Here is a 12323-nt window from a genome sequence, read left to right on the forward strand (position 1 = left end):
TCTACTCACATGCCTTTGGAATCAACATCTCTCGGCTTATTATAATCCTCCAGCTGTTTTTATTTGAGCTATTTGCACCCGACAGCACTAATATAAATCAACTGTACACCAGACAGAAATAGTCACGTATAAGACGCGCGTGCATCTTAACCGCACTTAACCCCAGAATACGTGTTCTGGGACAACCTTTGCAGAAGATCGCATGTGAAAATAGCACTGGAACAAAAAATAAGCAGGAAAAAAAGCTTTGTGAGCTTGGCGATCGGTTATTGTCAGCTAAGATATATTTAATCCATTGAGACCAGATTCTACAAAATGTCTTCTAAATCATGACTGAAAAACCGATGTTTCCATGTCAGTGGTGCTCAAACTATTTCATGTCAAGAACCCCCAGAATGATATATATTTGGCCGTCGACCCCCATGTCAAAATATGTTGTTCCAGAAGCAAATATTTGAGTTAAAACCGTGAAAGAATATATATTCAAAGAATTGCGTCACATTTTCACGATTTTGCAAAACAAGCTTGTAAATCTGCTATTTTTCAACAGCTAAAGTTTAAAATAATGGTTAAAGTGGTTAAAAGCTAAGGTGACACAGATGCGTCCTCAGGTCTTAGTGGAGCGGAAACAGAAAAGCGACGCCGAAGAGCGAACAACATGTGACCAAATGGGACCCGCTGCAAAGGGTGCACTTGGTTACACTGCTCTGTTACAAATGGATACACACACGCATACATTAACAGTATATGTGTAGTGACAAATCCACCCATGACCGAGCGCGCCACGGTCCACTTGAGTGTATCTACATGTGACAAATTTGACGCATGAAGCTGAAAAGGACACGAGACGTGGGGGAAGAAATGAACGAGAGAAGGATGGAGAGAGAGAGAGAGAGAGAGAGAGAGAGAGAGAGAGAGAGAGAGAGAGAGAGACAGAGAGAGGAGAGTGATAGCTCCACAGGGAGGAGATGTGAGACCATCTGCTGTTCGCTGCCTGCTGTTCATCTCTCTCTCTTTTTTTTCTCTCCTCGTTCTCTCTCTCTCTCTCTCTTTCCTGCATGCTTTCTCTTTCCATCTTCCCCTGCAGTCTGTGTGTGAAGTCACTCCGTCAATTAGTGACAGAGACATCAAGTGCACCTGGGAACGTGCACAAACAGATGCACGCATGTGTACACCTGCGCGCACACGCACACATATACACACACACATGAGCGCTTGATCAGACACACAAACATTTGTGTATGAATGTGCAGTATAGTTCCGCACATATAGGTGCATGCTCGGACACACCTGCGTGCCCATGTACAGTAGAAAGTAGACTCTCTCTCTCTCTCTCTCTCGGATGCAGAATGGTGCTGGAAATGGAGATTGGAGGCAAACCAGGACAAAACCCAAATAGTACACTGTAGACAAAAATCGGATAAATTCAGTTGTGTTTAATTACAAGTATCTTGGATTGACATTGGATGAGCAAATGACATTTAATGACGCTGTTCGTGTGCTAGTTCAGTCAGTGGGCAGCAGGGCCACTGGATTCCATCATGAACAGTTAAACATTGTGGAAATGTAGGATCCAATACGTCTCTACACGTCTCTACTAATCAAGGCCACGTCCTGACTATGCATGCTTCTGGTGTTTGGGGTTTCCGGGAATATACAAGTTATAACCCTGAGCATCATAGAGCTATTTGATTCTTTTTGGGATACCATAAATTTACCCCATGTGTTGGCAATTAACGGGGAAATGGGGGTGGAAACCTCCAAGCCTCAGACACAAATGTCAAATGGCTCATAATAGGCGCCAGAGAGGGGGTCAGAAGGGTCTGAATCGTCTGAATATTGGGGGGAATGACTATTTATTTATTTTTCCCGGTCGACGCTGGCGGTCTCTCTAGCACCGGTCCCATTTTTAGTTTGTACTGTATATTGGCTGTCGCTGCATGCTTGTCTCTCGCTGCAGTGACCATTCTGGCTATATAGCCGACGACAACGTGTAGTAAAGTTGCTCTCTAGTCTCTCAACTCGATCAAGGAGTCTTACATGCTAATACACACAACAAATCACCATTCTTTGTATGTGTGAGCAGACTGGCTGACCACCAGGGATCAGATTATACTGCAGCAGGCAATATGGGGGCAAAGTTTCCCGTCAGACGTCAGTTAAAGTGAAAGCCGAGATGAAAGCACACGCACAAATTGTGACCCTCCCCCAAACAATAACAATAATAATAATTGTCCCCGCACTTTTTACGTCCCGATGGCGCCCCTGAAATGGCTTGGCTATGGAATAGGCTTGTGAACACGTCTGACCAAAAAGCTTTTTGACTGTGATTTTGGTCATCCCTATGGAGGAATGAATTGAGATCTTTATTTTACGCTAATGCATTTTTATTTTTCCAAAATAAATGACTACAGTATGTGATGTTCATGAAGTACAATGTTTTCCATTTAGGAGAAATGGTCTAGTGGTATAATATACTTATAGGTTCACTTAGGTTTATAGCTTATTATGGTACTATAAACCTAAGTTGCCTAACATATTGTCTAATAACGGACAGGTACAGGGATAGAACCTATATGAAGTACAATTTAAGCAAAAGACAACTATCTCTCTATGCACACATACGGTCAGGATTCAGGAACATTACCATTAGCCCTTAACATTACCATGAGACTGGCAGCTTTAATGCCACTCCAGAGGAAGAGAGATCACTGTTTGCTTTGTGATCTTGGTGAAATTGAAAATGAGGTAAATGTGTTTTATTGCCCTAAATATGATGACAAGAGAGGTATTTGTTAGTAAAACAAATGTCTTATATTTGTCATGATTTCTTTGAGTTAGATGATTATGAAAAAAACGTGAGTTTCGTTTGGGGACAGGAGCTTATGTTGTAGCACATTATTATGTCAAGCTGGGGAGAGAAGACTGAACCCTTCGTATGATTCGGAGCTGTAATGGAATGTATGTGTGATGTGAATATATTGTTGCAAGCGTAAAATGCTGTCTTAAACCCATGAGGGTTTGGCACATTGTGTGGCAGGACACGGAAATAAAATAATCAAATCTAAATCAAATCGTGCGTGTGTGCATGTGTGTGTGTGTGTGTGTGTGTGTGTGTGGCATATACTATACTGTAGTTTATTACACAGACACATGCCTGCTTGCTTGATTAGACATACTAATCCACAGGCTCAGTCGGGGCAGAGACCTGTAATTGAACATTTGCAGACATTATGGTTTCTTTCTGGTATACGAAATTCCACACGTGATGTAAACATAGCATCCACAGAGAGAGAGAGAGAGCGCGTACAGTACTTCCATTAATGTGGCGGACTGTATGTGATTATATTTCATGTAATGCGTTGCTCTGCAGACTCCTCAAACCACATGCCATCATAACAGTCATTTTATCCCTACTCTCACTTACGCTATACGTGCGCATGCACATGTGCATAAACAAGGACACCCTCTCTCTGTCTCTCGCATGCATGCACGCACGCACGCACGCACACACACACTATATGGGTCAGGCACATCACGAACGGAGGCGCACACACACACACACATACACGCACACACACTCTCGCACATACAGATACATATACACACACATACATGCACACAGCGAGGGACTGGGAGAGGGCCTCTCTAATGGATTCTGAAGATTCCAATTTCCCCTCTGCCACCAAAGACAGAGAACCCTCTGAGCTCAATTACCCCTGTCTCACACACAGGAAGAACAGAGGAGACGAAGCACGCACGCACGCACGCACGCACGCACACACACACACACACACACACACACACACACACACACACACACACACACACACACACACACACACACACACACACACACACACACACACACACACACACACACACACACACACACACACACACACACACACACACACACACACACACACACACACACACACACACACACACACGCGCCGCAGAGCCTAAACAAGTCTGACACGCAGGCACTCACAAAAGAGAATTAGTCAGACTCACAAGGGCCGAGTGTACGGGGGAGCGTGGTGGGCTGGAGATGGATCTTATCTGATGGCAGATAACAGCACGGAGGGGAGGCAGGAGACAAATAAGCGGGAGGGCGAGAGGTTGTTGAGAGGTGAGGAGTGGAGGGCAGTGAGGTCGAGATCAGACAGAGAGATAAAAGCAAAGGTGGAGAGGATGGCGGCGGTGGGGGTGGGTGTGTGTGTGTTGGTGGGATTCAGAGACAGTCAGGGGGGATTCACACTATGGTCCCGGGAGCACATTCAAGACCACTCGGCAGATTACCCAATCGTATACCTGGGACCACATGGAAGTGTACTCGGACACGGATCGCTGCAATGTGAAAGCATGGAATACAGTTGAATGAAGCGTACTCGGGTGCGGAAGAAACAAGGCCAATGTGAATCATGGCCAGCGGGGACCAGGGAACCGTATCCGGGAACAGTTCAAATCAATCTGGACTCAGTGTGAATCCGCCCGCAGACGAAGGCCTGTGACACATGGTTCCCAAACAGTGGGTCATTTGTGACCCATTTGTGGGTTATATGCGTCGCTTAATTTTTGGTTTCCTACATTTTGTTTTTAATTATTATTGTTCCAAAACATTTTCAAAACAACTTTCCCAAAAAAAGCTAAATTAAAAACGAATTCAATTATTATTATTTTTCCAGTCATTTCATGAAGAAATCAAAGAAAAATCAAAGAAATTCCATAAATTACAGAACAAATGTTTAAGTAGTCGCGTCGCATTGTGAGCTTGTAGATATTTCACTATACTTTGGGCCCCGGGCAAACGGCACATTTCTCTTTTGGGGCAAAAAAGTTTGGGAACCACTGGACAAGCGAGGATGGCTCTGGGTGGCGGTGGAGGCAATTTTGCTGTTGTATACAGAAAAGGCAGAGGATAATTTGCTCCTGCAGGAACCCCTTATTAAATTCCACAATTAGCCCGCCGTCCGCGCGCTATAAATAGTGCCGCCGCTTTCCATCCCCGCAGTGTCAATCAGTGAGAGCCGCGCTCCGGCTGTGGGCGAAACAAAACAATTTAAATTATAGTGCGGCTCCCTCTTTGTCTGGCCACCCTTTTAACGGGATAATTACAAGTCTATTCATTCGTGTTCGACCGCGGCGATATATCACCTCGCGCCGCAAAGCGCGGGGCCCGGCACCGCTCTCCCTGATAAACGCTCCTGAGCCGGGGGGAGGGGAGCGGAGGGGTGGGGTGGGGGAGTGGGGGCTGTGGAAGGCTGTGGGGGGTGGGGATGTGGGAGGAGGAAGGGGGGGGGGAGGGGTTTGGGTTGAGGGTTAACACTGAGCCACTTGATATCAGCGAACTGTCTTCTGGCAGCTCTCTCTCCCATGCCGAGGAGGAACCCGCTTCCGATTGGAAAGAATAGCAAATCCCGTCTGAGAAAATCTCCACCGGGGTGCTGATGATGGGAGCATTTGCACCTTGTTTTTTTCAAGAGTGACACCGACTACCCCTCCCGACTGAGTCCCCACACATCAAGCCCCCCCCCCCCCCGCCCCCCCACCACCGCCATCACCACCCACTCAAGCAGGCTTCTGTGAGGAAATGAAGTAGGTGGGGGCGCAGGGGGTGGCGAGAGAGAGAGAGAGATGGGAGCAGGGGGTTGGGGGGAGGGGGGGCATCTATTATTCAGCACCGGCCCCCCGGACCCCTGCATACTCTGCACCATTAAAAATAGGAAATCCATAGCGGAGACAAATGGCTTCTAAATGAAGTTCTACAGGAGGAGAGCGGAGATAGGGACCCCTGTCACACGCGCTTTAATTGTCTCCCGGGGCGATAAGGGGATTTATCAAATTCATCGTGCCGGCGAGGCTGTAAGGCTCGGCCGTGGGCTCCGGGAGAAACAGCGGTGAGCACATGTTCCTCCGCTCGCGCAGACATCGCGACGCGAGACGGGGGGAAAGCAAGGAGCAATTAGATTGGCTGTAAATTCTAGCCACGCCGAAACCACATGCCGACTTGCCGACTGACTGTTATGGTTAAGTAAAACCCGTGCATGCAGCTCACGACCCGGTTCCAGGAGAATATAAAAAACAACAATAACAAGCCGTAAAGAGTGTTCCCCGACTGTTGTCGAGGAATACCAAACAGCAACCGGCGAGGCCGTTAAAAAGTCGTTATACTGCCGTGATGCGACGGTATATGTCACGTGTCCCCATATTCTGCCACAGATGACATCATGGCATCTGTATGCTGCGGCCCAGGGACGTGCAGAGAGTGTTAAGAGAAGTGGGGGCTGAAATCCCGTAAGAGGGCACTTTTGGACAAAAATAGCGAAAATAGCTGATCTACAAGCTGTGCGACGCGTATTTTCGGGGCGCAACCCTGCACTCTGCAGTGGATTTCGAAACAAATTAGTTCAGCGCAAAATGCTGCGTGCGGAAAAAAGTAATTCTCCTGAATGCTGCCTTCCGGTATGGCATGGAAAGGAGAGGAGGGGCATTTGCATTTCTTTCACCATAGTAAATGCTGCATTCGTGGTCTGGAGAGGGCAGTTGTTTTACAGACGGGGAAAAGGGCAGGGGGCTCAAGCCCCCTCTGATGACTATGTGTGCACGTGCCTGCTGCGGTCCGCCGCCACAGGCGATATCACAGCAAATGTGAAGCGCCATTCGTTGCTGCGGTTGGTTTTTAGTGAAAAGCCCCTTCGTCACGACACCACGCATCATTACCGTCAGGGCTTTAGGGCAGTCCTTCATATGGGGACGGTATCAGGATTGGTTTCCAATCAAGCGGTCGTATATAGTTTGGTTCGCGTAGGTTTTCTGTTGCCTGTTCTAGCCCTTACATGGTATTTAGATTTCCCCAGAGGTTAATGGCTATACCAGCGGGACTACTGGTTCACTGTTCACTGGAGACGATATATGTATGCTCAAAACATTAAAAGCAGTAAGTACTGATGTCTGTGCGTGTGCGTGTGCGTGTGCATGTGCATGTGCATGTGCATGTGCATGTGCATGTGCACACACACACACACACACACACACACACACACACACACACACACACACACACACACACACACACACACACACACACACACACACACACACACACACACACACACAGAGAAACAGCAGCTGTGTTGAAGATAGTTTGAATATTGTAAAAATAAAGTGTGTTTTCAGCACCTGGGACAGCGACCAGGGGGATCCCTAATTAGTGGGATTGAGCACACCCACGTGTTGTTATGCAGGCCTGGAGACCTGCATCCCAGTGTGTAACATAATAATGTTCCAGCTCCCTTTTCCTCTGAAATTTGGAAATGTAAAGTTAAAGGAAATAAAACACACTTTTAACCCTTTTAACAAGATGCATAAATTAAATACCATTCCTGGTTCTGCTGTGTAGCAATGCTAAAAATGATCATTTGTGCCTTTTCTACACGAAAAGGCCTGATCCTCTTTGACTCGGCACGGGTGAGGCTCAGGCAATAGATTTAAGTGGTCACAATTGACCTAAAAGTCACAACTGAAATTGGCCTGTAAATGATTTAAAAAATATATCAAGTCAGGTTTAGTTAACAGGGCAGATCTCATCAAATCAAATCAGCCGATCGCAAATCCTGTTAAATCTGTCTTTCATATACGATTGTGCAATAAGGTTACAAGAGGTCCCTGGCTTTTTGTTATTGTTGACAATAACAAAGTCGTGTTGTGTTTTTAGTAGAGTCTGTTATGCGTTTGAGTCTCACCACACATTCAAGGCCTGATGTCTATCATACTGTTGGCTGAGAAGGGACTTCCCAGCATCCCTCAGGAGAACACATCTGTGTGCTATTGTTCTGTTATTGTGTTAGGATTTGCCAGAAGGGAATGCGTTGCGATTATGTGTTCTTTGTGTCATTGGGCTGTGTTCATTTAATCCTTCATTTTATGCATTATGAGGGAAACCATAAGTGATAGGGACAGTCCCAGGGAGCCCCCCCCCCCCACACACACACACACACACACACACACACAGTCACACACCGCATCCTATGATCAAGAAGCAAGTTGGTTGTGTGTGTGTGTGTGCGTGCGTGCGTGCGTGCGTGCGTGCGTGCGTGCGTGCAAGTGGTACAGTGGGTGTCTCCAGTCTTTCCCCCAGCAGTCACAAGAGATGCCGGAATGACAGAGGAATGGAAAATGCTTCCAGACGACTAGCTGCTACCAGTGTGGAGAACAAGGGTGCACAGCTCAGCACTTCATTGCCTGGCACAGAATTGCCATCCCAACTCTCTTTCCCTCTCCCAGAACATAGAAGTAGCTATAAGCAATAATATGTCAACATTTGAATGGCCTTTTTTTTTTAAATTCAGACAGACAGACAGACAGACAGACAGACAGCCAGGTAAAACACTCGCAAAAAATGTAGTCTCTGCATCTAGGGGCCGCAATCTGCATTCAAAGATTTTCCTAGAAGCTTTGTCATTGGTCGATTTGCCAGTCTACTTCCTGATTGGTTAGTCATTTCTGCAGGGTTTTTTCTTTTCTTTTTTTGACCAATGACAAAGCTTGCAGATTGTGTCACAGAGACAGAAGATTTTTTCCGGGAGCGTTTTACTCAGTGCTGGCTGTATGAATATCAAAAGAAAGTCATTAAAATGTTGACATATTATAGAGGGTATGTACGTGACATCATCATCATACCGGGAGGTTATGCGGGAACGCCTACTGAGTGGCAAAAAAAACTTTCTGGCCTTGACAGCTCATACATCCAAACAGAAAAGTCCTCTCCTATTGCATTAAACAACGTTAAACGACATTAAACTCACTTTGCCAAGTCACTTTGCCACTTTATGCATGCGCATACCCTCTATTGCTTATAGCTACTTTAACTGGGTCACATACACACTCTGCACCAAGCTATGATTGACACGGGAACCTTCCTATTCTTGGTTCATCTAGGGACCTTGCCAGATGCTTATGCAACTCACTGTCGCCCCACTCCCAACCCCTGTGATCCACTACCAACATACAGATGCAGACAAATGATCGGGGAGAGATTACAGATGCAAGACAAGGGTCATGGTGAATAAGGCAACGTGTCATTGTGAGTTCTGGCTGGAAAAATCGGATTGATCTGCGCAAGCTATGGGTGGGGTGGGGGGGGGGGGGGGATGTTGGACATATAAGGGCCTGCCTATTATGGGATTACAAACAATCGCCCTCTAATGTTGCAATGGCAAGTGATATGAGTAATATTCACATTCCTCCTCGGGTACAGCCACGTGCATGTACAGCCACCATTAGACAGGCCTGCTCAACCAAGCATCCTGAAAGCTATATCTAGGCCTACACCCAGACCACGAGAGGCCCATGCAGCAGCCGATTCCGACTGCACCACCGATTACCCTGCCTCTGGCACCAATGGTGCCAAAACTACAGGAGGATGCATCATTCAAAACCCCGATAGGGTTGCGTAAAGACCAGCCCCCGCCTGCCCCTTTGCTCCGTGGTTACCAGACTGTCCTCAGAGGTGGAAAGTCTGGTGACGTAGCGAGGTTACTACGAATCCGTGGTGGGAAATATTGCTCTCTGAACTCTCTTAATTAAAGAGAATAAGGCTATATGGGGCAACACAGAGAAACAAGCAAAGCGAACTAAACCTAACCGTAAATCAATAACAAACACTATCTAATCCTACCAAACATGAAAAATGATGGTTAGATTGTGATTGTGCCTGCCTGACCAAAAGACGTTTACAAAAAGCAAGCTCCCATACTCAAAATGAAATTAAACGAACATAATTATTTTTACAACTTAAGCATGACTCAATCTAACATTAGGCAGAGAAATATCTACAAACTTTTAGGGCTCCATCTTGCGCCACCCTTATCCCTTATCCCTAAACGTATTTGCCATTTTTTACTATTTTGAAAAACATTTCAAAATAGTTCAACTAGCCGATCTACATCGAGACGTTGTGAGCTTGTAGATCGGCTATTTGTACTGTTTTAAAAGGTTTTTTAAAATAGTAAAAAATGGCAATATAAGTTTAGGGATAAGGGTTAACACTCCCATCGCCCAGGATGAAGTTCTTTGTCCTTTCTATTAGTAACGCCCGACGCCCAGGACGAAGTATTGTCCAAAAGACGAAGATTATTGATATGAGAACGGATCGCATGGCTCTATAGCCCAGGCGCGCCTGCTGGGCAATCCTCGGTGACACGCAAGAGTGAGACGTCATCGAAAAACTCCCTCCCCTGTTTAGCTGATGAAAATCTTAAAACGTTCATAATCATCCCGTCTTTTTATGAAAAAATATCCTGTGTTAGACGGCGCTCCGCGGTCCAGTCGCTAGTCTCGATAGATTTATTCTTGTCTCCCGTTGTTGTCGATCGACTCTAGAGTGGTGTGGCTATTGTTAGCTGCTACACACATATCAACAACTTCCGCCGGTCCATCCGGAAAAGGGGTCCGTGTTTATAAATCGAATGGGCGCTATAATGTAATGGATTAAATAACCCCGGACAATTAAAGTGTTAAGGGGTGGCGCAAGATATAGCCCTTAGAGTCCCAGAGTTTTGACACGGCAGCAGCGCCCTGGACAGCGTGTACACACAATACAGACAGGCAGGTGGCGGGTCTTTATACGCAACCCTATTGGGGTTTGGAATGACGCGATGCAGGACCACACTAGCAGCAGTTAAAATGACCGACGGGAACCTTGACAGCCCCGCTAACCCCAAACGCCTCGACCCACACAACAACGTGCCCCGAGAGCACTGACAACAATGTGGCCCTCAAACGGATCCACAGTTGGAGGTGTAACCACAAGGGGTCGACGCTCCTCCTCGCTGTCATCAACACATTGATGTATCGTAGGTGTCAGACACCAAAGAGGGGCTGACACACAGGTGCAGCCTGTGTGTCAGCTATGGGCGGCCATAGCTGAATGGTAATAGAGACCGTTATAAACCAAACATGCCATGTTGGATTCCAGGCTTCAGCCGTGTGTCAAAGTGTAATCGGAGGCTAGCCACACAGTCCGCCATTCTCTTAGACCAGGGGTTCTCAAAGTGGGACCCCAGGGGTCCTTGAGGGAGTTCCAGGGGGTCCCCAGCTAAATGATAGTTTGGAACCAAATAGCCCCTTATGGGTCTATAACTCTGAAAGTGTACAAATGGATAGCAATAGCTGATGAAAGTCTGCCGTTTCTGAGCATGAAAACTATTTTTCTTTTTGGTACCTCCAAAAACTCCCTAATGAAAACCAGGTGTGAGTGAGAGGAACATGAGCAATGGGAATCACACAGGTGAATGACATCAAAATTCATAATTAACAAAAGGGCTTGCATTCCAAATGCAATCCCATTTGACAATGTACATTTGACATAAAAATACACAGAAATTTCCCCACCTCCTTTTTGCTCACCAATCATCATGAGTTCTACTTAAACTTCCACTAAATTAAGCAAGAATTCTTAGTGCTCTTGCATCCCCCACACACCAATTTGTTCCTCCATTTTCATCAGCATTGCACGCTTTCTCACAACCTCAATCTCTCTCTCTCTCTGTTGCTGCTTGGGGGGTCCCCCCACCCGCCCCACCACCACCACCTTCATTATCACCACCTTCATTCTTTTCAATAAACACTTAACTTGATCATAAATCCTGACAGTGCGTTTTTCTGCCTAGTAAACTTGCTATTAAGTGGTTCTGAGGCAAACACCCCCAACTACTCCATAGGGCATCGAAAATTACGCTAAAATGAACGACAAAGTAATTACCAAAATATGGATATCAATTTGGGTTTCATTTTATGACTGTGACAATGTACCCCATCTAATGACCCTGATCTTTGGGCTAGATTTTGGCAGATAATTATGCAGTGCACTTAAGGATGCTATTTGGATTTGGTCAAAGTTAGAAGACTCCAGGCGAAATAACAGCAGAGTTAATGAAGCAGTAAAACCATAGCCGGGCCAACTGTCCCCTCGTCTCCAAATGAACTGAGACAGCCATTCCTCCTCTAAAATCTATAACGTAATCAGAGATGAGACTGGGAAGACAGCGCCAGATTGAGAGGCAGAGACAGACGGAGAGAGGAGAGACAAGGGGAGAAATTGAGAGACAATTGGAGAAAGTGGGAAAGATCATGAGCAATAGGAGACACTGAACGAGGTTGGCAGGCCGACAGACAGACATTATAATTCAGTGGTTTTCAACCCTTTTCATAAAAAGATCTATTATTTATTCGGCATTTGAGCCACGGACCACCATGAGATTTAGCCTCTCAGACCAAAACTGAAATGAATCTAATTTAGTTGGATACAATTTTGTCCA

This window comes from Electrona antarctica (assembly GCF_951216825.1).
Source record: "Electrona antarctica genome assembly, chromosome: 15".
In the NCBI taxonomy this organism is placed as follows: domain Eukaryota; kingdom Metazoa; phylum Chordata; class Actinopteri; order Myctophiformes; family Myctophidae; genus Electrona; species Electrona antarctica.